This window comes from Arvicanthis niloticus, chromosome 7, assembly GCF_011762505.2.
Source record: "Arvicanthis niloticus isolate mArvNil1 chromosome 7, mArvNil1.pat.X, whole genome shotgun sequence".
Lineage (NCBI taxonomy): Eukaryota > Metazoa > Chordata > Mammalia > Rodentia > Muridae > Arvicanthis > Arvicanthis niloticus.
Window position 1 is genome coordinate 14,823,693 of NC_047664.1, and position 27,589 is coordinate 14,851,281.

The 27,589-nt window shown below is 40.5% G+C and overlaps 1 long non-coding RNA gene across 1 annotated transcript in view; it reads right to left on the reverse strand.

Annotated features, from left to right (window-relative positions):
• Positions 1-13,290, reverse strand: part of LOC143442941 (uncharacterized) — a 28,485-nt gene extending 15,195 nt beyond the window's left edge. Inside the window, exon 1 of the long non-coding RNA XR_013111564.1 lies at positions 13,111-13,290. This is a non-coding gene — a long non-coding RNA (uncharacterized LOC143442941). The remainder of the gene's footprint in view (positions 1-13,110) is intronic.
• Between the last annotated feature and the right edge of the window lie 14,299 nt (positions 13,291-27,589).

Consider the following 27,589-nt stretch of genomic DNA (forward strand, 5'->3'; position numbering starts at 1 on the left):
GGGTTGTCTCTAAGATTTAAGAGTGATGATGTGTTTGGCACAGAGCAGGTAGAAAGCTAGCGATCATCAAACCCTAGTTGTTGCCATTGTTAAAATCATTGGCTCTTCTTCCCCCAGTATAATATGTGGCCCTAATTTGCTCGTCAGCATCCATGAAATCACGTTCTAAACAACTACATACTTTACATTTATCTTCATAGCTACAGTATTTGTCACAGCTAAAAAGTTGAAGCATCCAGAGTACACAATGACAGATGATACACAAGCACAAAATCTCTATACTATGCACTACTTACATGCAGTGGGGGAGTATGGAGCCTAACAAAGAGCTTAGCACAATTCTGACATGTTCTATGTGGATGGAATCTGAAGACAATACTCTAAGTAAAACAAGCCAGTTATCGAAGACATGTGCTGTATGGTCCATTTCTGGGTGTCTTTGGAATAGCCAAACTTACAAAGATGGAAAGGACACGGCCTTCCAGATGTTGGAAGGATCGAAGAAGGAGGAGCTGGGTAATAGGTATATAGTTTCCATTTAAAAAGATGAAGTTCTGGAGATCAGATGAACAGCGGGTGGGGGGGGCAGGAGGCGGTGATAATGGTGATAAGTTGCAACAGCAACTCTCACAAATTGAAGGGCCGGTGAAATTACAGCATATTTATTATAGTAATTAGCCTTGGATATTTTGAATCACTTGTCCCAGAGTTCTGGGTGAGAACCAAGAATGTCCTGGTGCATGGATAAGGACACGGTTGTAGAGCTCAAGTTGTATTTGTTCTTTCCCTCGGGACTGGTGTCTTCCTGCCAGTTGTGGACTTTATTCTCAGGGCCTTAGAGTTTATGGACTTAGATGGAACTTCAGAAGTATATTTTCCCCATAGTCACAATTACAAAAAAAAAAAAAAAAAAAAAACAAAACACCTCAAAAAAGGGACTGCTCGAAAAGTTTAAGTACATGAAAAGGAAAGTTTGATTTAGCAAGTTTACCACTGAAAAATCCACCTTGGGAGTGATTCTGGGAATGGGTGTTGCTGCTGAGAATGGAGGTAGTACTAGGAATGGGGGTGGTTCTGGAAATGGGGGTAGTACTGGGAATGAGGTGTTGCTGGGAATGGGGGTGGAGGCAGGAGAGGAGGTGGAGGTGGGGGAGACAGGGAGGAGGTGGAGACCACAAAGCTTAGTAAAAGCCCTGTTGAACAAAGCAACTAAAGAAGCAGAGACAAGGAAAAAAAAGAAGAAAACTGCAGGGAGTTTAGTGGATTTGGGTTTTTTTGGTTTTTGTTTTTGTTTCTGTTTTTTTTCCATTCCAATCTCGGCTTAATTATAGTTTTCATCCACAGCAGTTTTCAAAGACACTGTATTCAAGCAAGTCAAAGGGTACGGACAGCTGGAGAATAGCTCATTCTAAATTATAATCTGATCATTTGTTGTAAATAGACCCGGTGAAAAGTTGTTTTACTTCAATTCAGGAATTAATTTTACCTTTTACTTAGTATCGATATCCCCTTTATTTCAGTTGCAGTAACATTTCCTGAGCACCTGCCCTCAGATGCAGACCCGTATGATAGAGGTAAATACTGAATCTGGCTTTAAAATTTTTTCCTTTGTTTTTCAATTTAAAATTTTCTAGCAGTCACTTTAAATGTATTTGAAAAAGATAAGTATTTGAAAATGAAAAACTTCATATTTTGTCCTCAAAGTAATTAAGTATACCGAGAATCATAATATCTAATCATTTCCCCAAATAACACTTTTTACATTGTGGGCTAGATATTTGTGGAGGAAATGTTTCACAAATGTCATCTCTCTTCAGACATGCTTTATAGGAACAATCGGGGCAGTAGCAAACCAGATTGCTCAGGCCAGCATCAGAAGCGATAGGCAACCCACCCTCTGTCAGCTACCCAAAATAGCAACTGAAAATCATTGTAATGTTGTGGGGTAAAATCCTGCCTGGTCATTTTTTAAATTCTACTTTAATGTTTCAATTTAAATTGTCTTTGTCCTTTTGAAATAGTAGTCATGGGTTTTGGTTTAATTGAGAAAAGCATGAAATGGTATAAGCATTGAAATATAAACATTGACTTAGGCAACACTGCTACCTGTCCTTTAATTTTTGCATTAAAAAGCCTAGGCTTATACATCCATCAACAAGCTTTTAAAATACAATCTCAGAAGATCAACAACAGTGTTGAAACCACAAAACACAGATAACAGAAAACAGTGGACTTACCAAAGAACACAGTTGCTAAGAGTGTGTGACAAAAGGCACATTTTGGTGACAGCCAGTTTGCTGGTTTTCAGCCTCAGGTTCTTTCTGTGAGCATTTGAAAGTCTTAGACATAGGCGAAACAAAATGGATGTGGGCATCAATGTTTAGAGTTAGGAAAGGTGAAAAACGGGCCCTGACAACACATCTAAACACGGTGTGCTTAAAAGAAGCATCTCTTTTTAGTCTCAATATTTCTAAAAGAGTTAGCATCCACCACCCTAAGGATTCTTAACCGAAATATTTTACCCCCTTGAGAGGTAGACACTGTTAAGTGCACTTCAAACAACTTTACCATTAGCTACTCACTAAAGGTGAAACTTTGGTGGCTTTTGAATTCTTTTCAAGTCATGAAACCTTAGGAAGAAACTAAAGAGAGAAAGATCAGATCACAGCCTACCTTTTCCAGCCCGAGAACTCCCTTTCCAAGTAGTTTCTTAAATAGTGAGGCTATGTCAGAGCTCTCACTCCCTCTGCTTGGAAATTACTAGATCAGCAGAAAGACCAACAATAATGGCACATGAAGTTTAAGTTTTGTATAGGAAACAGACAAGCAGTCTATACTTGGTTATTCAATTGATAGACAGCCATGTTGACAGCCCTAACCTTGGAAACCACAGGCCCTGCTGAGCTCAGCAGGAGTCAAACGCTGAGTACCATCTGTCAAAGCTTTATTCTCCCTCCCTGTCCACGCCTTTACCATAAGATGCTAACAAGAGCACTGAACAAAGTTACTAACTACAGTTAAACTTGAGAGCAGTGTCATATGGATGTTGGGGAAAAAAAAAATCTTTTTCAGAATCTAGTAAATTTGAGTGAACTGAATTGGTAGTGTTTTTTTTTTCCTCAACAACTTATATAGACAGAAGTGTAGGTCAAGGAGCCTCATAGTCACAATCCCACTAATAACTCTGAATAAGACAGTTGCATATCACTTTGTATGGTTTTGTCAACTCTGCAGCCAAAATGAATGATTTGAAAAGATTTTTTTTAAACATGTGCAAAACCAAAATTTATTCTTTCCAAAAGTGAGAAAGATTCTGATGAATTAAATGATTCACAGAATTCGCAGTCTCATTCAGGGGGTACGCTCTCTCTCTCTCTCTCTCTCTCTCTCTCTCTCTCTCTCTCTCTCTCTCTCTCTCGCAATGCCAAGTCTAAAAATGCAACAATCTTAATCATCATCAAATCAATTAAATGAAGTACGGTACTGCTCCTGCTGTTCCAGTGTGGAAGATGCTGTAGAAACGGAGGACATAGAAAGACCGTCCCTTTCCCCTGAAGGTGTCAACAAGTATGCCTGTTCATTGCAGGGCAGTTTTCTTTTTTAGATTGCATCACAAGCTCTTGCATCTCTAATGAATAATTACTGATTCTTTTTAAAAGTTCTTAAATGCAAAGTACCATTTTAGTAAAACAATTATTTCAGAAATTTAGAGAACAGTCCTATAAATACAGAGTTGTAAGATAATAGAAACTTAGAATTTAAAAGTTAAGAAATGAATGTTGTTTCGTAGACTTTAGCGGCAAATTTCAATTCTCGATTATTCTTAAAAGAGTAATGAATATTTTCACCAATTTGATGATTGTCCGAAATGCTGACCGCATATTTAAGATATAGCATGCCGTGAGAGATATATTACCTGCACTATGCTATAGCACAGCAAATAATATTTGATGGTTAATCCCTTTGTGAAGAAGACATTGTGAAGAATTTGTAACGAGTACAAGTGTGCTTACTCAAACCTCTTTTACATTTCTCTGAATTTAATTTCTGACAAAATTCTTATATGTAGATACCTGAAAGTATGCATTAAAAACTATTTTTTAGTAAATTACATATCAAAACCCTAATTGTATTATTTATAGTGACATTTGAAGTTTCAACACTAGCTAACTAGTTAGTGTTATCAGTTTTACAAGACACCAGCTACGCACATGTCCACAAAGGCAGCTGGAAGAACTCTGAGTAGACACTGTCAGAGTTGGGCTCTCACCATTTGTTCTTCCTACCATAGACTACATAGGCTGACCTCACTGCAGAAGCTGCTGGTGCTGGCAGGCAGAGCCCTTACTCAGTGAGCATCCCTCCCATAGCATGCCAGTGTCTGTGATCCTTTCTCTTGGGGTCAGGATACAACTTCCACCACATGGAGAGAGGAAAGATTCAAAGGCAAGTGGCCTGGGGAGAGAGGGGGCATGTGGTCTTACGTGACTCTGGCTGACAGTTATTAAACAGAAGCAGAAATGAGCAAGAGGGGACATATCTAGATAAAGAAGGGTATGGAGAAGAAGCCCCTTCAGGGGCTTACCTAAAGAGGCCGACACAGAGGCCTGCACACAAGCAGCCTTGCTTTGAATCACATCTGTGTAGACAGTCTTCATTCTCGTTCTTACAGTCCTCATTTCAGAGTTCAGCAGATGTGTGTGGGTGAGGGGAGTCATTATACCCTTCATTATAGATTTGAAGAAACTGAGTCCCATGCAAGTCTATACTATGAATTATCCAAGCCCTGGATTTTTTTTTTATTTTTTTTTTTTTTTGAGGCAGGGTTTCTCTGTATAGCCTTGGCTGTCCTGGAACTCACTCGGTAGACCAGGCTGGCCTCGAACTCAGAAATCCGCCTGCCTCTGCCTCCCAAGTGCTGGGATTAAAGGTGTGCGCCACCACCACCCGGTCAAGCCCTGGATTTTTAAAATGCCATTTTCCAGTAAGGCTCATCTGTGTTTAAGTTCATCCAATAAAGTCGTTCTTGAAATTTAACTTAATAAAGCAATGTCTACCCCCACTATATATAAGGTAGCTAAAACCCGAGGGAAGGCAGTAGGGTCTGTTCCCATGTCTCTTGATATCTGGGCCCTGCACTGCTCTCACAGCTTAAAATACAGCAGGTTTCTGTTGCTTGGTATGTTTGCACCCAAAATGATATTGTCTCAACAGCATTGGAAGATCCCACCCATGTGCCCTTTTACCAGACAAGCAGACTTGTGGGGTCACCCCCAGGGAACTGTTTCTTTCCCTACTTTGATAAGGAAGTGGAGAGAAACCCTGCCCCACTCCTTTGGATACATTCTATTTTTTTCTTTGTAAACTGTATGCTGAACCATGTAAATGTGAGACCCAATATTTGGTTTAAGAAACCAACATAAGAAACCAAGAAGATGACCATTAATTCAGGAAGGATGAATGTTGCAGACTCTATTTTCTCATCTGTAAATGGGGTGATATTACTGACCTCAGAGGATCTCATGAACAGTGCTCCGAAGGCTTTAGCACTGAGTGAGGAGGGTTCAGTAGTTGTCCAGCCTGCTCTGTGGACAACTACCCATTGCCCGTTGTGACTTACTCTGTTGGGCCTTGAGATCACTCTATTAGTCTTCATTCTCTTTCCATGATATTAACTTTCTTTGAGAGAAATAATCAAATAATTTGGTAATTACTGAATCAGCCATCTATACTCATTTATCTGAATATCGACTATGAGAGGCTTATACATACTTTCTGCCTTTTTGAAGACGTGTCTAATTTCATGTAGTTGCCATTATATGTTATAAGTTGCTTTCTCTGTTTGCCAGAATTTTTAAATGTGACTGCCAATTCTTAGAAATTATAATTTTAAGTAAATAAATATTCCATAATTTAATTTTCCATACAAGATGGGTAATAAATACCCATTTTATTACATATGACATTTTCTTCAAGCATATCCTCTTATATTTTCTAATACTAAGTATTAGATTAGTGTAAAACTCTTATACTTCTGGTATTTGCTACTGGATGCTAAATCATAGTTTTGATTTTCTAGTCTATGAAAATTATTTTTATAGTGGCCATTATATGAAGCTATTGTTTTAAAAGAATGATTTGTTCAAAGCCATTGAAGTAAGTAATGGCAGAACCAAGACTCAGAACCTGCCTCCTATGCCTGTGATGCCAAAGAGAAACAATTCTCAAGATCCAGGTGTGGAAGAGCCAGTTCTCTCTTCAGGCACCGACTGAGTCAGCAGCAAGGGGCCGGAACCTTGGAATCGGGAGTTCTAGTACACGTCCTGCTGCTAGTCAGAACTCCTGGTCTCACAGAAGTCTCAGCCTCAGAGCAGAACAACTGGCTTCTTTCTGATCCTAAGCACTGAGTTCACTTTAAGAAGCTGTGGTGTAATGCTTCTCAGACTTGACTGTGTAGGTCATCTGACACATCTGTTAGTCTCTTTGTAGGCTTGGGTGAGGCTTGGATGTTGCATTTCTATCAGGTGACACTGATGAAACTGCTGATCCATGTGAGAGGAAGCTACTGTGGGGGATAGAGGTCATTCATCTGCATAGGTGGAACCAACATTGCAGAGAGGACTGGACTGAACAGTTCTAAGGTACAGATAAAAAGCAAGGATAAGTAGTCAGGCAGAGAGTGCTGTCTGCAGGGCTGGAGCACATGAATATTCAGAGTTGTTTGTGGAGGAAACATTTCCTCATCTATCTTCTCTTTGATTATAAAAATCCCACAAACCTAAGAATGCCTCTCTTTTCAAGACATGGTGGAGTTTAGAAAGTAGAAAGTTGGAATGCATGATGGTAGCCTAGAAAGCCCTAGTCTCCGTATTACCATTTTCTCTACTTGACTACAAACGTGAGTGACCATTTCCGTTCTTATTTTATTTTGTTGGGATTCAGCCCTAGCTCCCTTGAAAGCTAAGAAAATTGGCCAGCAGTAGCTTCAAAGTCACAGCGCATCGTTACAAATCTCTTCAGACATCTGTTGCATGAAAAGAAGCAATATCCCATGGTGGCTGAGGGCAGGAGGGCAGTGTAAAAGAGGGATGTCCAAGCTTGGCTCTGTGGAGGCCCTGCCCCTGCAGGCAGGCGGCCTGAAGGCTCCAGCACCTGTTCTTGCCCATTCCTGCTGTCTTCTGTTGTTTTCAGTTGCTGTCAAAGGCATCCCAGGAGAGGACTGGGACAAGCTTTGTCAGGGAAGAAGAAAAGCTGGGTGTGTGGCAGTTGTGCTCACAAGTGTGAGGACATTCACATCCCAGTAGGAGCTCTAATTCCCTTTCACATCAAAGGCAGGCTAATGTCAAAGGAGAGCTGTTGACTTTAGGTACTGTGGCAGAGGGCAGTCTTTTGAAGCTCAGGTGACATAGTCTAGATTCTTGATTGTTGTTTTGTTATAATTGAAGTTCCATGAGCAGGATTAGGAACAGGGGAAGAGTGGTGAGACTTGTATGAGATGCCTGCCTTCTTTGTATGAGACATGTGCCTTCCTTGTATGAGACATGTGCCTTCCTTGTATGAGATGTCCACCTTCCTTGTATGAGATGCTTGCCTTCCTTGTATGAGACATGTGGTTTCCTAGTGTGAGACATGTACCTTCCTTGTATGAGGCATGTGCCTTCTTAGTATGAGACATGTGGCTTCCTTGTACGACTCGCATGCCTTCCTTGCAAACCAGACTAGCTACTGAGGAAACAGTATGGGAGAGGAGGAAGGAGGAAAGAGTTTGATAAGTGCATCTATAACTTTTCTCCCAGACTTCCTTGATATATTCCCATGTGCATTTACTCTAACTTAATAATGTCAGTGTATCTGTCTTTAAGCAACTCCATAAGCTTGCAATTTAGGGAAGGTGAACAAATTTTGATAGAAGAACGACATAGCTTTCTACATCTTTAAAACTGTGTTTTATCATGAGCAATGGGTGATAAGATTCTTTTATCTTTACTTAAAGGTTTTTCTTCTAGTTCCTCAATCATGAAAACATTGGCTTATAATTTATAACTCAGAAAACAGCTTTCCAAGGTAAGAAGAATTGCTTTTTAGAGGGTGCTTAGACAGCAGATCTTATATGATTAAAAAAGAGCCAATAAAGTATGCATTTTCAAAAAAAGATAGTGTCTGCAATTAAAAGTGACTTTCTGTAGCTCAAAATACCCCTTTGTCCTAGTAGTCTTAGAGGAAAATGAGGGTAAGGACTGGATTTCTGAATAAAATTATCCAAAATACAATCAGCCAAGTCAGAGATAATGAATTTTCTGTGTTTAAAATCATATTATAGACTTAATTGACTTTTTTATTATTATAAAAATGTTTGAGTTGTGTGGGACCGTGAAAGGATAGCTTGGTTTCTGGTGGAGCACTGGCTAGAGATAGCTAGAGACCCTGCAAGGGGCGGCATGCATTTCACCACGCTCCCAGACTCCAGGCTCCTGACACACGGCTGAGGACCTCCATTGATCCAGGCCTTTCAGTCACATAGGGCAATGCCCCTACAGCCCCTCCCAAAGAGAAGTTTGTGTCACCTAGCACAGGTAGATGAGTAACTACAGGCCTCAGGGCCTCAAGAGATCTACATAGTAATGAGATACTTAAAGGCCAGAGGGCATAGCCAATTAAGCATTCCTTCCCAGACCAGCAGTCCTTCCGCCTCCCTCCCTATTTAACTCAGGTCTGCCCTGAGAAACTGAGAAGGGGGGGGGGGGGAAGGGGGGGGACAGCTCATCCACTTTCTGCCATGACAATAAACTTTTTAAAACCATGGCCTTCTTCGTGTCTTTGGGGCTCTGCTGTGGGGAACCATGAAGAAAGCCTTTGACTACTGAGCCACTGCTTCATCTCCTGCCAGAAGACTTCTCTACATTGTAGCCACGGAGCCCTGACAGTTCAAGCAAGCTAGCCGAGGCAGCGATCCAGCCAAGTGAGTTCCGGTAGCCAAGAGTCTCCGACCCACCCGTGGGGCATCGCTAGAGCTTCTCTCCCTTGTCCCTCTCAGCTGCTGGCCGGTCCAGCCCATATGCCCACATCTTCTCAGTTCTTCCATTGCTCCCTCCCAGTGGTGTCTGCGAGCCCAAGGACAGAAACTACCAGTCTCCCAGTCAGCTGCCTTGGCCCAAAGACCCCTACTCAGGAGCTCTGCCCCCTTGGGGCTCCAGACTGAGATCTCCCCACGCCCAGGCAGAGCCTAGCAGCTTCTCTCAGCCCAGTGTCAGCCCGGAGCTGCTTAGAGGGAACTCAGTCAAATTCCTGCACTTCTGCCTCCCTGAGCCTTGGCAGACACGCGGGAACCACAATTCTGCCCAACAGGACCCACTCCCACGCGTGAGCTACAGCCCTGCTGAGTTACACAGATTTTTGGCACTTCTGAAAAATCTTAGTAGCTGAAAAATAATGCAAATTTATTTAACAGAATGTAGTTTATGTTAGGAACTAAATTCATAGCGAATATGTTTAAGAAGAATTTGAAAAGCTTTTAAATGTTCTACCTATTTTGACTAATTGTTAATTAGGTTTTACTTAAATGTATAGTTATTAGTTTCATCAGTTCATTTAGTGTCCCAGGTTTACTTTAAGATAAAATAGTGTTTTCTATAAATAATTTTTATAAAGGAAACTGTAATAGGAGTTGCGGCAGATAGAGCTCTGTGCAGCTCACACAAAGCTCTGCATCCTGTCCCTCAGAACTGCAGTAACTTGGCATGGCAGCGCGTGCTCCAGAGCTCTACAAATGAGGGGCAGCAGCAACGAAGGTTTAAGGGTAACTCTGAAGCTAGTCTGGACTATATGAGACCATGTTTCAACACACACACATACACACACACACACACACACACACACACACACACACACACACATGAACATATACACATAAAACAGTATAAAATGAAATATTGAACATTGAAAACAAGTCTCTTGACTAACAAGTCACCACTTTTGGGCTTTGTAATTCTGCCATTTTACTTATTAGAATTATGGGCTCTTAGTATAAATTAGAAATATGCATTATGATATTAATTGCTGACTAAGCAAATATGAGTTTAATAAGTGCTTTCCAAAATGGATCAACTCGTGAGCAAAAGAAATTTGATTTTAAGGCTGGTTTTAGCTGTTGTAAGATTGTAGATGAGTTAGTGAGGAAGTTCCATAGGCCTGACCACCTTAGCTCAAAACAATCAAGACTGATTGCTCTCAATATCCACCTAAAGGCAGGCCCCTCTCCCCTCCTCTCCCTCCCTCTCCCTCTCCCTCTCCCTCTCCCTCTCCCTCTCCCTCTCCCTCTCCCTCTCCCTCTCCCTCTCCCTCTCCCTCTCCCTCTCCCTCTCCCTCTCCCTCTCCCTCTCCCTCTCCCTCTCCCTCTCCCTCTCCCTCTCCCTCTCCCTCTCCCTCTCCCTCTCCCTCTCCCTCTCCCTCTCCCTCTCCCTCTCCCTCTCCCTCTCCCTCTCCCTCTCCCTGTGTCCCTCTCCCTCTCCCTGTGTCCCTCTCCCTCTCCCTGTGTCCCTCTCCCTCTCCCTGTGTCCCTCTCCCTCTCCCTGTGTCCCTCTCCCTCTCCCTCTCCCTCTCCCTGTGTCCCTCCCTTTCTCCCTCCCCCCCCCTTTAATTAACCTGAAAATACAATAATGCCTTGGGCAGAAGAAATCCTGAGTTAGTTTTAAGATTCTAACCAAGAATAGTATCCTTACATGAACAATCATGCTTGGCAGCAGATGGGGCATCCTTTGAAGAGTAGAAGAGTTGGAGGCATTGTCAAAAAGTCAGTGCTGTCCTCATAAAGAGTACACAAATTGCAACTGTCCCAACGCCAAAGCCAGCATTGCTGGAAACCAGCAGAAGGCTATCGACTCCAGAGAAATGTCTGTGGAATTGTGAGCTCCATTTGCTGGTAACCAGCTGAAGCACCAGGCAGACTGCTGGGTGGAAGCTCATCTCTCTGAGAAAGTTCAAGAAATAGAGTTTTCACACAGCAGACATCTACACAACCTTATGTAAATCTTTCACTGTTAAAGATAGTTGTCTGAAGATAAACTCTAGTTTATTAATCAGTCCAAATTTAGTTTTTTAGATAAAAATAAAAGTAAATTGTGACATTACATATTATTATGTTTTACCATCCTGGAAGCATACATTGTTGGCTCATGTATTAGTAAACCTACAAAAACCTTGAAACATTCTTCCAGAGTGAAAATGCTGTTTCAGAACATTTATTCAGCCTATAGGAATGGTTTTTCTTAGACAATACCTTTCCCGGCAGTGTATAAATTGTTTATTGGTATATACATTATGGCCTTGAGTGCTTCTGGTACATTTTTTATGCCCAAGGAAGCTATGGTATGATTAAGTTCATAGGTCATGAGATAAATTCACATGGAAAACCACATTTTCAGCTTCAAGCAAATGACTTATCTATAATTTGATGCACATAAAATGAGTGACCTTTCAAGTATTTGTCCGACTTCAAGTGTCCAGAACAGTCAATATGCACATTATTGTTTATATTTTATGCTTCTAATCACATTAATATATTCCTATGGAGTGATAGGACACTATTAGTTTCCGATGCTTCTAAAACTATCGGGTGGCATTTATCAACCAGGAAGGCAGCACAGCACGTATTGAGTAGTGACAGTTTTTGCATTTCTTGAGTCCAATGTTTCATGGGCTGCTTATCTGGTTTTCATAAGCAAGGCTTTTTATTGCTTCAAAGCCTCCTCAATTAAATAATAATGAAGCAATTTGTTTAAAGCCAATCTTTAACTTACAGACTCATTAATTTCCCCATTGTTAAATGCCAGAAAATGTGTGCTTGGGAAAGGAAGATCACAGAAATGTGCTGAAGGGGAATGACTGCTGGGCATGGGCCAGAGGAAGGACAGGGTTTGTTTCTAACTCACTAAGTATGAACAGTTCTCATGTTCCTGGACTGTTGGGTCCCCACATCTGAAGAGGGCGAGGTTGACCAGTCACAGCTTTTATTTAGCTTGGACATTCAATGAGATTTCAGTATGAAAATCTGTGAGCAGTACAGCTCTCCTCATAGATGCAGACCTGAGATGTAACAACAGTCTCCTTTAAATCTCCTTCTTAAATACAGAAATGAAGAAAATCTATATTTTCTCCTGTTTGCCTAGACTGTACTGCCCTTGTAGGTATGTGAGAAGGATATTGCAAAGTACATGTGTGCACACACACATGCAACTGTACATGATCTCATTCTTCCTATGCCTGTCTCACTCTTTCTCATTACACATGCCTTATGTCTATAACACTCAGTGGGTCTCACAGTGGCAAGTTTCTGCTGATTATTGGAGTGGAACAGAAGCAAGTTATAATGTAGAGGTAGCTACCTACATCTGTATTAACTTTCTCTTTACTTCTACTATTGGACAGTTTAATCACTTAAATGTAACCATACACAGTCCAATTAAAAATTGTGAATCAGTGAGTTGATTTCTAAATTCTTAGTTTTATTGTCAAGTTGCTGCATCACTGAATCTGTAAGACATGCACACCATTGATTATTAAGTTTGATGGCATTAAAAAGACAGATCTTTTGAGCAGAAAAGAGTTCTCATAGAGGCTGCTGTTCTGAAGTTCACATGGCCTCAGGTTTTTCTCAATTCTAGTCTACTTACTTGTTGGAGTTAATTCTGGTTGCACTTAGATTTTATTGATCGTAAACATTAACTGCTCACAGTAGCTTCTTAATATACGCAGATAATACATGATCAATGAGAAATGTGACTTAAGTGATAAAATGCTTTTCCCAGGAATCTAAGCTCCATCAAGATAGCTGGAAGTGCTCTCATTTAAATGAGTAAAGTTCAGAATGATACCTCAGGAAGTCGCCTCTTCAAGGCACACAAAGATAAATTCCTTTTAAAGACAGCTGCAATACATAACAGTGTGTAAATGAAACGTGCTCTCTCTAAGGCACATTTACAATATAAACATTTAAGAAAGAGTTAATGAGCTTTGAAACCTGAGGTTTGTATCAGTATAAAGCAAGAAAAAGTAAGTACGTTTCAAAATTTAAACTCAGTACTGATTTATGACTAGAGGAAAAAATGTTCTTACCTTAACTTTTGAAAACTCTTTATTCTTCTATTTATTTCTTCAACCCAAAGCAATTTTTGACTCATATGGAGGGTCATTTTTCTAGTATTATAAGTATACATTTCCCATTAATGGCTCCAGTACCTGCAGTACCACAAGATCTTATGTTGGGGGTAAAACATCTGATATAGGGTTTCACTACTTAAAATTGGAGCTATCTCTGACCCTATATGCCTGTGTGTGTTCAATTACATATTAGAGTGTGCGTGTTTTTTTTTTAACTTGGGAATTACCAAGGCTGTGTTTATTTGACTGTTAATCTCTCAGCACAATTATGGCCACATCTGACCTTTCACACATGTTTATGATATGGTGTTGGCTGTTCACTCCTGCAGCCTCCCCACTGGATCTTATATTTACTAGGCGGTAAGATTTTCTTACAGAATGGTGTAAGATAGGCTTTGGTTATTTTCCTTTTATATAGTAACACATTGAGAAGGTTAATATGCTGTCATTAGCAGTCCCATTCATGGGACAAGGAAACACAGGATCTCTGTCGATCAAGATTATTTTTGTATTTTTTAAGTCTCTGGAAGAAATGCAAGAAGAAATGTGTACTGGCTGCCTGGTAAGGATCTTAAAGATTATATGATCATATTAACAATTGTAGGAGAGCTCTTTATCAATGTTAGTGTCTCATGTACCTAATAAAATCACATCAATTCATTTAACCCTCAAAACAATACTGCAAGGCATCTAGTGTCATTTTCATTTTATAGCAGAGGAAATCATATCATAAGGAAGTCACACAATTTCCCCTGAGCTAATTGTGATGGCAGAGCCAATATATAAACAGTGGTGTGGCCCTGATAGATTGTGACTCTCTTGTTGCTCAGGCCCTTTCTATCATGGTATAGACTAATCCCCTGTGGACTCTCTGTGTGGCTTTTTTGGCCTGTTACAATTATTCTGCTCTTCTCTGCTCACTGACTCTATCTATTCTGCATCCACTCCATTGCATTCGGAGTTCCGGCAGTGACTGCTATCCGGTGCTGATTTTGTCCAGACCTAGAATCATTATGTACAGAGCGCCTTTTAAAATAAATATTGCATGGATGAATGGCCAAGAAAATGCAGTGGAGACAGTGTGAATGGAAGGGACTGTTCGGCTTGGGTTAGCTCTCTAGTCAATAATGAGGCAATAGAATCTTCCTAGCATAAGAGGTAGACTGATGGGGGTCTGAAGGGGTAGAAGCTTACAGAACAGACTCATTATAAGAAGGCTGACAGTAAGGAGAGTAGGGGTCAAGCATTACAGTTCTGCTTCTTCCAGCAAAGCAGACCTCTCCCCTTGCATCTTCAGAATGCTCCTCGGTGCTACTTAACGATTATGATGACCCGCCCTAGATCATTCCTGCTTCTATTTTATCTACCTAGAACTGAAGTGATGTTTTGCTCACAGACTCCTCTATCTTCATGCAGCATACACCTCCAGAAGTTTTTCCCAGGAGCATTACTGGGGACAGTGACCTTCTCTCATCTTTCTCTATATAGACTATCAAATTCCAGTGCCTTGCCTTTGCATCCAGAGAGCAGAAGAATTTACAGCTAAAACCTTAAAGAAAGTTTCATTAGCTCTTCCTCCAGTTTCTTTGATTAAATATTAGGATGAAATTATTATGAAAGGAACATTTTTTTCAGTCTGATAAAGACATTTATTTTGAAGTCAGACATTACTAATTAATGAAGAAAATGTTGCCCCTTTTGCAGGTGAGGCAATGTGTTATCTCTCAGGATAAATTACAAATAGTTGTTTTAGAAATATTTCCCTGAGGCCATGCTTATTCTGGGAAAGATGGCTCCTTTGAATTTTCTTGTCTTCTGAGTCTTCTCCTAGCGTATAAGCCAGGGCTTGCTTTTCAGTCATCAGATCTGTTTCATTTGTTAAATATTGCACTAGTTTCACTACGAATAGAAATAAATGATTTAAACTCGAGTTTGTAAAAATGTCCCTGGTGAAAGCAGTAGTTAGCTTACTGGTTGGAGAAGCAAGAGAACCAGAGGGATAAGGGAGAGAGGACAGGAGAGAGAAACAGTAGCTGGGGATTGTTGAGAAGAAACTGTAATGACACATTTATATGAAGACACTGTGATGAAACTGAATACAGAATAATTAGAAATTAAAAGCCAAGCAAACCAAGCTGTTGCCTTTTGAAGACCATTATTGTGCTTCACCTAAGAACATACTCTGCTTTCTTAGAAATGCCCAGTGAATTGGCCTGATATTTTTCACTACTAAAGATTTATTTAAGTTCTTGGTCTGGCTAATAGTGGGAGACAAATTGTCCCTGATACCTAATTGATCCTGGAAAAAGACTTTTGGTGGAACTAAAAACTTCACTCATTTCTAAGTATAGAAACTCCCTCCATGATCCCCCTAATGCCCCCCCCCCCCAATTTTAAATCGGATTGGAACTATCACTGGGTTGGAACTATCTATGATAAGTGGAGTGCACTCATTCCCTGACCTCTTCCACCCATCTTCTTGGCTACAGAACCCATATATAGAACAATAAATTTGACATTAAATTTGACTCTATATCCAGGAGCTTAAGCAAATGGGCCCTTAGAGTTTTATGTAGAAATTTTTTTCTTAATGTGTCAACAATTCCCAGGTATTAAAAACAAACTTATTTTCTTTTTATTTTATTCCCTAGAATGTTTTAAGTATATAGAGATTGTTAGTTTCAAGACTTGTTTTCCTCTTTTCCCTCTCGTGAGCTGCAGCTTCTTACTTGGCTGACTTAGGACACATACTTGACCAGCCGTTCAGTTCCCACAACCGATATGCACAAGCTCAGGGTGTTCTGTGATTTTCAAGGCCTGCCTTTTGTCTGATAAGGTCAGCAGCACACAAAGCTTATCCACATCTGCTGTGTTCTTTGAGGTCAATCAAAGGGTTCTTCCTTCTGGGACTAATGGGAATCTCCCAGAGAGAAACAATTATTGCACTTGGAAAATCTATTGATCAACAGTGTATGGCTCATCTTGTATTGGGGGTTTAGAGACACTTTTTAAAACCTGGAAGATCAATTCTAAGGATTCAGACCGAGTAGATACTGGTGAACATTTCTGAGTATTTGCTGATGCTATTAATAAAATCACAGAATTTTGAAATCATTGCCACAAATACCAACTGTCAAGGGTATCCAGTTATTAGTGACTTCATTGGTTGAATTATAGGCTTATGATAATAGTGTAAGCCACATCTACAGATTACTAATCAATAAAACTGTGCTTCTCTACCATGTGATTTCCCGCTTCTTTGTCTGCTGTAAATACAGGGCCCACTCTTCTTGTTTCCTACTGCTGATCTGGATAGAAACAAGAACTGGTGACTCCATATTGCACAAAGCAAGAACACTGGGCTGTCACTTGTGAGGAGTCACACTTTATGTCCTGAAGTTAAATTTTCTAAAAGACACTTGGGGCTGTATTAGTATCTTCTAAGCTGTTACCAAAACCTGAGAGCCGAATACACAGTTAGAACCCTCAATGAATTATAACAGTTGCTTCTCAGTTTTAATATATATTTGTTACAAAAATATGTTTCCCACAACCCGAAGCTAATTAATTTTTACTCCACTTGGAGAATTAGATCCTACTTCTAAGTACCAGACACAGTATTTATCTATATTTTCTTGAAATATGAACGATATTAGCCATCTCTCTATGCAAAATATAAAGAAATTCACAAAGTAGTAGACATAATGCATCATACTAAATCTTTAAAACATTAGTCAAACTTATTTCTTTGCATTAGGAACACATAATAAGCAATAGCAATTCAAATGCTGATTATGTCACCAAATGATGCAACTGACATTTCTCAGGAAAATGTGCTGATGCAAACTTCTATTTACCAGGAGATATTGTCTCAAAACTTATTACTCTATTTGGATGGAGGAACAACTCATTCCTCTGAAGATTTTGTGCTGGGTATCTTATGTTTTAAAATCTACTGATCATTAAATGTTACATGGTAACCATAGTCTTCCAGACTGTGAATCAGGGTTAGAAACAGTGACAGTCTCAGCGGCTGTGTGATTATCAAGTGTGATAAGGAGCTGCATAGAGCATCTGGTGTTTAGTAAGTGTTCATTTAACAGTCCATTGCTATTGTCATTATTAACAGCAATCCTAGGTGGTCTCCCATCCAAGTACTAACCAGGCCCGACCCTGCTTAGCTTCTGAGATCAGATGAGATTGGGTGTGTTCAGGGTGGTATGGCAACTGGATGGAACTAGAAAATATCCTGACTGAGGGAACCCAGTCACAAAAGAACACACATAGTATGTACTCACTGATAAATGGATATTAGCCCAAAAGCTTGGAATACCTTACAACTCACAGACCATATGAAGCTCAAGAAGAAAGAAGACCAAAGTATAGATGCTTCAGTCCTTCTTAGAAGGGGGAACAAAATGCAGGATGATATAGAGGGTTAGGAAATTGAATATCGAGCCATGTAGCAATGGAGGTTGGGGAATTGGGGGTAGCCACCAGAAAGTCCCAGATACCAGGAAAGCAAGAAGCTCCCAGGACTCAAAGGGGATGAGATTAGCTGAAATGCCCAACAAGGGGAGGGAGAACCTGTAGAGACCATATCCAGAGGTTATGCAAGGCCCTTGGTTGAGGGATGGGGCCACACACTCATCTCCAAAATTGTAACCCAGAATTGTTCCTGTCTAAAGGAAATATGGGGACAAAGTGTGGAGCAGAGACTGAAGAAAAGGCCATCCGGGGACTGCCCCACCTGGGGATCTATTCGATATACAGACATCAAATCCAAACACTATTGCTGATGCCAAGAAGTGCTTGCTGACAGGAGCCTGATATAGCTGTTTCCAGAGACACTCTGTCAGAGCCTGACAAATACAGGTGTGGATGCTCATAGCCAACTGTTGGACTGAGCACAGAGACCCCAATGGAGGAGCTAGGGAAAGGACTGAAGCAGTTGAAGGGGTTTATAACCCCATAGGAAGAACAACAATATCAACCACCCAGACACCCCAGAGCTTGCAGGGTCTAAACCACCAACCAAAGAATACACATGGAGGGACCCATGGCTCCAGCTGCATATGTAGCAGAGGATGGCCTTCTCTGGCATCAATGGGAGGAGAGGCCCTTGGTCTTGTGAAGGCTCGATGCTCCAGTGTAGGGGAATGCCAGGGAGGTGAGGTAGGAGTGGGTGGGTGGGTGGGTGGGAGAGCACCCTTATAGAAGCAGGGGGAGGGGGATGAGATGGGAGTTTGCAGAGGGAAAAAACGGGACAGAGGATGACATTTGAAATGTAAATAAACAAAATGTCCAATTATTTCTCATCTCATTCTAACTCTTAAATATACTTTGGCAACTTTGAAAAGTCTACAGCTTCAACACTGGAGTCATGTTGAGGCTTTTTATCTTGATATGAGATTTCTTACATATTAAAACCCTTGTTCTAAAATCTTAATATAGTGACAAGCCCCAAGTCAAGTAGCACTTGACTACTTCTTCCCTACAAATGAGTATACTTTTATGACAATTTATTATTTTTGGTTATGGAGATCTTTAATTCTGCTTAAAAGTTCCCCCTACAAATATAATAGTAATAATAACAACAACAACAATAATGACAACAACAATAATGATAATAATAGAAAAAACTAGGCTGTTTAGGTTTTCCTACCAATTAGAGAACATGATGGTGTTGGTTGTTTGCCAGGCTGTGTGCTGGTGCAAAAAAGTCTAACCAATGAGAAAGAACAATGGAAGGGCTGACTTAACACTTTAGGTCAAAATCTTGGAAAATATACATTACTTATGCAAAATTAAGTGTATTGCAGGTATCTTCCTACCAGACATCATTCTTTTTTTTTTTTTTTTTTTTTTTTTTTTTTTTTTTGACATTTGCCTCCCAGGTATGACTTGTGCACTGGTGGCTTCATACACAGCCAGAAGCTATTTGTGGACAGGAACTAAATTGCTATTCTCTTTTCTATTTTTGTGTTTTGCGAATGCCTGGTACTGCCAACAGGACAGCTCAGCTCCTTCTATTTTGGTATTCTGCAGCCGTGGCTTGATCCTATTGTCTGAGTGGTAGACATCTTTGTCATCTATTTAAACTCTCTGCTGGATGGAGAGGGGAATTATGCTCACATCCTCTTTTGGGACCAGGGAGGCAGGCCACCATCATAGGTGTTACCTTTCTGGCCAACAACTGGTACTCCAATGAGTATTTGGGAAATGAAGGGGCTGGGAAACTGGAAGCAGCTATCAGGTTTACAGATCAGGATGGTGCATGGCTGGAGCTAGGAACATCCAAGATAAGGAAGGAGAAGTAGGTACAGATGGGAACACGAGCTCATTTTGGAGGTGAGGTAGCTTTGCGGTCAGATCATCTTTTAGGCAAGAATGCACTGGTGAAGGGGTGGATGCCAAGCTGCTTTTGGCATGCGTAGGCATCAGGAGAGTGGCTTAGAGGAGGTCCAAGCTTTAGAAAAACCTTTACAATTTCAGCACTAGGTCGGCTCTCAGAAACTGTTGCTGCTGTGGACTAAGTCATGTTTCAGAGTTTGGAAGCATGGTTCCTAAGTCAGAGTCATAACTGTGTGTTACAGCCATGAGTTGAGGTCCGGGTGTCTCAAAAGAGGTGCACTTGAGGCAGTTAGATAGCCTGCCTCATAGCAGTTGATGTAATTCTTTATAATAGCTTTCACTTAAAATGATATATTGTAGTGTCAGACATTCTCCATCAACAAGGATGGTTTCTAGCTCAATGCTAGATCAGTTCTGTTGTTGTGATGGATTACCATTGAAGTCTTTAATTGTGGAGGCTGAGAGATTAGCATAAAATTTAGTTTCCCTTCTTCACAAACAGGTGACTAAGTGATTAATTTACTGAAACTTGGGGTATTAACAAAATTATTAAAGGGAATTTATGAAGCTGAGCCCACAGATAACATGTTTGTCATTAGCTTCCATCTTTAGGACAGGTGTTGCAGGCCATGGGATTTTACATCCTCTATGACACTGGCTACCAAGCCTCTGGTTAAAAGTAGAAAATGAAGCCCACATCTTCAAAAGCAGCAACCCACCAGGTTAGAACTCTGAGCCCACAGCAGGGTCTGTAGGGAGCCCGAGCTTCAGGCACAGCAGAGATCTGCTCTTGTGTTCAGGAGTGACATTGGAATAGAGAAAGAATTTAGAAGTCTGGCATTTGTACAGTGCTTTCTGGGGCTGAAGAGAAGCAGGTCCCTGTACACATGTGGTTTATATCAACTCATGTACTGACACAGGCACAAACACATAAAATAACATGTAAACCTTTAAAAAAAAAAGAAGGTATTTTTATAAGCTAACCTGGGATGGGCATGAGGGACCCCTGGAGCCCGTTTTCTTTGGCAGGGCTTTAGTATTATTTCCCTACACCAGATGAAGTTCCGAGTCTCTGGTAGCCTTAGAGAACACATGTGGTTTGGCCAATGTCACCAGCCTTGGTTTAGTGGTAGAAGACAGAGAGAACACTGCACTATGGGTGCCCTGCTCTCTCCAATCCCCTCTCTGCCCTGGGAGGACAGAGGTATCAGAAGAAAGAGCATATGGGCCTCCTTAGCTCTCTCCTGGACTTTGAACTCCTGGGCCATTGAGTAGCCAAAGCATTTCATGAAGACTTTGCCTTTTTATTCTCAAGGTCCCAAGGTTCAAGACCAACAAGAGGAATGCCAGTTGATCCTGGTTAGGGACTCAGCTCCTGATTTCAAACAGTCTCCGGAGCTGATACCTACCAGTTCTGTGACTTTGGACTAAATACGTAATTTCTCAACCCTTCAGTTTTTTTTATCTGTAGATTGGGGAAATGTGCCTACTCGCCTACTGGCAAGATGGCAGTGAGTAGTCTTCCCACAGAGAACAGCACAAATCCAGCCACATCAACATCTGAAACGTCCAGGTTGGTTATTGTCAGTTCACACTCAGGAGGCACAGAAATGAAGTGTTTAACCACATTCTGTGCTCCACAATACTGAACATGTACACAAATATTTCAGGTCTTTACTTCCCGAAGGAGAAGAGAAACTTGTTTCTCTGACCCCACCCCACCCCCACCCCCAGCCATTATAAACAATATACATAACATGAAGAAAGCAGGTCTCTCTCCATTGTCTTCTTGCCTGTTTCTTCCACGATCTCTGTCATGGCTAGAGGCTCTGAATGTAAGGGCCTCACCTTCTACTCCTTTGCAACTCTTCAAAATTTGCGTTTGGGTGTCTTTTACCTAGAGTGTGTAGATTCCTAATCTGCAGATTAGAGCCAACCTCAGAAATGTTTTCTTTGGCTAGCATTGTATTAGGTGATAAACTTAGTTTTAAAAAACAGGGAATTTCTCTCTCTCTCTCTCTCTCTCTCTCTCTCTCTCTCTCTCTCTCTCTTGGTTTTTTGAGACAGGGTTTCTCTGTGTAGTCCTGGCTGTTCTGGAACTCACTCTGTAGACCAGGCTGGGCTTAAACTCAGAAATCCGCCTGCCTCTGCCCCTCAAGTGCTGGGATCAAAGGCGCCACCACTGCCAGGCCTCAAAACCAGGGAATTTCACATCAGGGTGCCATGTTTCCTGACAGAGGTTTCCAGTTGAGTAGCAAGGTTGTGTGACACCTCAGTTCCTGTCTGTCCTTAAAGCCTTCATTTAATTTTATAAATGAAAACACTTGAATTCTGGAATACTGAAATGTAGTAGCTGTACTGTGATGTAGTACATGACTTTCCTGTAATAAGCACAAATGTACACGAACTGCCTCCTCACCCAGACCAAAGTGTGGGAAATCTTCAAGTTCTTGGGAAATGTGAATGCCTGACAGTTGAGACTTGAGGCTGCTCCTGTCAATTTGTATCCATACTTAGCAGTATAGAAACCTGTATTTATGTTTAGCTTTTTTTATTATTATTTTTAAATGGAATAAAAATGACTGGGCACAGGGAAAGGGCTAATGCTGATATCATAACGTGTGCCACTATTAAGAACTATGCTTGTTAGTTTTCTTCTGCAGCCCATCAATACTTAATCTGGAAATTTAGTGAGCATTGCCCAATCCATTGCCTAGCTCTGCTTACATTTATCTCCTGGCTCCTCCCTTGCTTTACCATCCTGGACAAGTAACGTTACTTTTTTAAGCTTCAGTTTTATCAGGTGTAACATGGTATGTTGTATAACATGAGATATAAAGGTTAGCAATTCTTGACACAAAGTAAACATTCAATAAACATTGGCTGTTGCTGTTTAGAGTGGGTTACTCAGCTCTTCCCTGCTGAACAGATGCCTGCATAAGGCTAGGCTCAGCTCCAGAAGGCAGTGATCGACTGTTATCGTTGGGATTTCAAGCCTTTATGGAAACTGTCTTGAACTAGTTCTGCCTCTGGTGCCTCCATCTCTCTGACCTTGTGCACAGCTTACCTTCTGTGACACTGCCTGCCACTTCTTTGCTCAGTATGGGGTTAATTTCCCCCTCCACTGTCCTTCTCCTTGTCCCTACCGCTATTTCCCAGTAATGTTCAAATGATTTCATTGGACTTATTAAGTGCCTGTGAAAGATGTGGAACCAATAATCCTAGGTCTGGCTGGCAGTTTTAATTAGAGTGGCCGTGTGGTGTGCTGTTAATTAAACAAGGAGTTATTTTTAGATGTGTGTGTTCATTAGCCCTTTGGAACACCTCTTCCTTCAGGTCTCTAAGAAACAGGTTAGTTTATGGCCTTGTTAGAAGCAATTAACTCTTTATCTTCTGCTTGCCCAGCGGTTCCTCGTTCCTCAGGACTCTGCTACTAGAAGCACAGGGAAGGCAGGATGGATGGAGTATCTGCAACACATGTTGCTTCCCTTTCCCCTTTGGCAATTTCCTCCCAAAGCCAGAGCTCCCTGCTACAGAGGCTCACCCCAAATACTGTAGAACCAGTGGCAGAATCCAGCCCAATGTTGTCACTGAATCACCAAAGATGCACAGAGCTCTGTTTTCATCAGAAAATGGGGCGCTCTTCAGCGGACACTATGGCAGATTTATCCCCAGTCTGACTCTAATTGAACTGAATTTAAAACATATTTATAAAAATAAAATTAAGATTATAAAAAGTAAACACTGGTGTGTACTTGTATGTATATGAGCCACATAGGTGTCTCTTTAAAGGCAGGTGAACTCTTTGAGAAAGATATACTCTTGTGATTTCATTTTACATATGGTTTGATTACATAAAACACCCTCAAGCTGGAAGCATTACAAAAATGGAGAAAATAAGAGTAGCTTCCAGGTATTAGGGATAAAATTTGACTGTAAGTGTAATTTTGGGGGTGATGGATTAACTCTGTGATTTGATTTTGAGTGCTTAAAAGACTTGCTACATGTGTCAAAACTTCACAGAACCAAACACATGCAAAAAAAAAAAAAAGGAAGAAAAAAAACTAGGATGTTACTTATATGCTATTCTGATATCACGTCGGTATATAAAAACATTGAACAAATAAAATAGAGAGTAAATAAGATATGCTGTTGGATCCCTAGCAGACTTAATAGCTATGGCTAAAGGAATGAATTAATAGATATTCAATCAAGTCATATTTATAGCTGTTGTGTTAGTGGCAATAGCTTCAGTAATGTCTACTGTCTCACTTGGGGTCTATTAGTGAATAATAATGCATTTGAATTCCCCTCAAGTTTGTTATAATTTCAGTACTGTGCACTTTATTTTGGGCTTAGCAAACTCACGTGGCTTTTCCTGTGACAAAATATTAAGTTAACAAAGGGTTATTTTTTATTTTTTGCATTAGAACCAAACAGAGCTTTAATGCACAGTTTATAAAGGCTTGTTCCTGTTGTGACATTATTAGCCTCGGTGTGGTTAGTCATCAATAACACAGAATTTATGGGAAATCTCTTTTTTTTCTCTTTCCCTTTCTCACCATCATGTATTTCTATAAGACTATTGACGGATTGATTTTAGGAGTGGAAGTAAATGAGGTAAGCACCTTTCCCCTCTTTCAACTCCTATTTTTCTGGTACCATTAACACGTCCAGTTTCTACAAACTAAGAGATCAGGCTTGCTTTCTGTGATTTTCTGACCCATCTGGGCATTATTCTCTGCAGTGTGACCCTTCACATTAATTCCCAGTGAGTTTACTGGCCTGGGGTCCTGTTTTGTTTGTTTATTTGTTTTGTTTTGTTGTTTGTTTTAAACAGGGGAAAGTGATTTAATAGATAATGTGGCAACATATTAACTAATTTATGGTTAATTCCTAAATCAGATTGCCATGATAAAAAAGTAACTTATGGTAGTAATGTGTTTAAATGATTGTACTATTTTAAGTGCCTATAATTAAATCTCCTCACTGAGACAGAGGGCAGTGGGATCCTGCTTAAGCAAAAGAAGTGAGTTTGCAGAACATAGTAGAATTCCAGTTACCAAAAAACCTAGGAAAGTTGGAGGAGGGTTTTAGGGGTGCATTTGGGTTTTTCCTCACTGTTGGAGAAATAATATTTATACAATTGCCTAAACCAAGCAAAAAGCCCCCTTTTTTCTCTATATTCATTATATGAAATTTTAAAATCTGTAAACATCGATAAACTGTTTGCAAAATTTAGTGTCCCACTAGATTTAAAATTCTCTGAGAGAAGAGACTATGTTTTTTATATCTCAGTACTACATAGTATTTTGTATACTTATATTTAATAAATTTAATATTTTAAAATATATTTAATGAACATTAGTATAGTTAACTAGCATATTGACATTTTCCAGAACTTAGATACAAAAATACAATTGTAGAAGAAGAGAAAACTTAAAACTGCTAATTGTGTTCATTGTCTCAAAGTCTCAGGTCACTGATGCAGCTAACTAATGTCACACTTGACAACAGTATCTTAGTCATATTTAAAAGAACATTTCACATGTCAGTATTGAGTATATGTTGTATACATCTGTTTGAAAAGTCTATTCTATATCTATTTCTGAAATAGAATTTGTAGTTTGAGGAGATGATACATGTTGTGAAGGAATACTAGCTGTTAACTAAAATGGGTATTCTCATTAAATCTTAAAAGAGAAAAGCTGACTACACATAGACTATATACTATCCACAGAATTACTCAAATAACAACATGTACTAAATTTACAGGCTTATGTGTTCAAATTTCACACCCAAGAGTACTTCAAGTTATAAAGGTAGGGGGCTTACGTTTTTTTATTTTATTTTTTATAAAAAAACGATCCATATTCTCAAAATGAGGGACAGCAAACTTTCTCTAAAAAAACAGGCCAGTCATTATTTTTACCTGGTTAGATCAAAATCTGTGGGGACCAGCCAATATGGAATAGAAAATAGAGATGTGATTAGTCTTCATTTCAGGGGTTTCTTGATTTTTGTCTTACAGAAACTATAGACTCTAGAGTCTAGAGGAGTGCGCTCTATTTGGTAGTGGAGAATAGTGTCATGGAGGAGAGTCACCCAGGAGCACTACATGGGAGCTAGAACGTTGTCAGTAGCAAAGCAAGAGGTTAATAATAAACTTTGGAATCTATGATAGCTGGTGCATGGAGTTGGCATTGGCTTAGATGGAAAATGAAGTCTCCGATGTCCAAGAAAAAGGAGGGTAATTTGTTCTTCACTGTGTTCTAGTGCTGTCAGGTGGTAATCTATTGGCTCTCTGTCAAGGCAATGTGTGTAGCAGGTGCTTAAGTCCTGGCATGTAAGCAGAGGCCGAGAAAGTTACTTTTGATTGCTTACTCATTGCCATCTCTTTCATACTAAAATGATAGCATGGACACTCAGTTTCTACTCCAGGTAAAACGAAAAAGTAGCAATCCATTATTGGTCCATTTAAACCATTCTAAATTGATCATCCCCCTTACTGTCCATTTACTCCACCCTCCTAAACCATAATTTCAGGAGTAAAAGTGTTTACATATTTTTGCTGAGTTCAAAGATTTAATGTGCTGAACAACATAACATTCAAGGAGCTGACCTGCAATTTTCTGATTGATGGTGAGCATGCTAATGTACCCTTAGCCCTCTTATAAAGAGCCTAAAGGAAGCTCCTAGCTACAATCATTGTGTAGTGCCTTAGAAAATGTTCAGACAAGACGGAAGGTGTCGAAATTGAGAACTAGTGCTAAATTGATTATAATGCTTAGCGAATGAGCTCAGGGGAAGGAGTACGCCATTCTGCCCCCCTGCTTACTCTGTCAAAGGTCAATGGACAAGGTGGGGGTGGGGGGACTCCTTCTAGAGGTCTGCTTTAGAAAAGTGGATTGGGGGAAGTCACACCCTTGTTCACATCTTCTAAGTATTGCTTCTATAGTTACTACTGTGCAGTTTGACATTTTGTGGAATGAAACTGTCCCTCTGCAACTGTCCCTCCATTCCCTGCTCTGGTGCTCTCATGAAGCTGTGATTTTTTTTCACATCTTGGGCCTTCTAGCTCTGGAACCAGCAAGGCACAAGCTCCTATTGGGTGAAAAAACACATGAGAAAGGTACTGCTCTGTCGATTCTCAACCTAGCCAGCAGATCTGTGACCTTCACCCTTATATGCCTGAGCTCCATTCAGCTTCCCCAAAATCCCAGGCCTCTGGCTTACTGAAGGGGCAGAGTATAGGAACAAAAATATGGTATATATAACATTAAACAGCTAAGGAAGACAAATTAGGGAACAAAAAGTCTACCCACTTGTAAGAAGATCTTGTAAGAAGTTCTTAGTGTTCTGAGGTGAAGGAAGCTCCTTTGCCATTCAGGAACACTTGCCTTTGATCAAGTGAACACTGATCAAAGTTTGCTGGCAGGTCATCCCTAAGTCCAAAAGTGGCCCGTATTCGCCTGTATGCAGCAGGGCACCCTCAGGCTCCAAGCTCCCAGGACTTAATCATCAAAGCAATGCCTCACATAATGTCCCCTGGTTCCTCTCCTGTAGACATATATACATCTGGCTGTCAAAACCACTGTCCACACTACTGACAGGTTCTCAGCCATCTCACACTAGCACACAGGGTATTTGTAAGAGAAATTCTGAGTCTTGAAAATCCTGGGAGAATATTCACAGTTACCAACTTTGCTGTCTCTAGAGGGAAAGTTTTTCTTTCCTATCAGAATTGTTTAAACATCTCTTTATAGATGTCAAAATTCTGAATAATACTCTTTTCAGTTTTCTACTGAAGTTAGAGGTGTGTGTGTGTGTGGGGGGGGGTGACAAAACACACCACACCAGCTGCTCCGGCCTGAGCTGCACCTGTATCTTGGTGAGGGTGAAGAAACGCCCAGTAGAGCATGGATGCCTTCTGGTGCTGGCTACTTTGCTCATATCCTTCTGGAGCTGTCGTAAACAGCAGCTGTGCAGCAAGGACCTTGATGTGTTGAAGGTCCAATTAGCAGGTCTTGGCTTGGCATGTATGTACTCAGAAACTGCTTTGGAGACAGGCTGTGTGCTC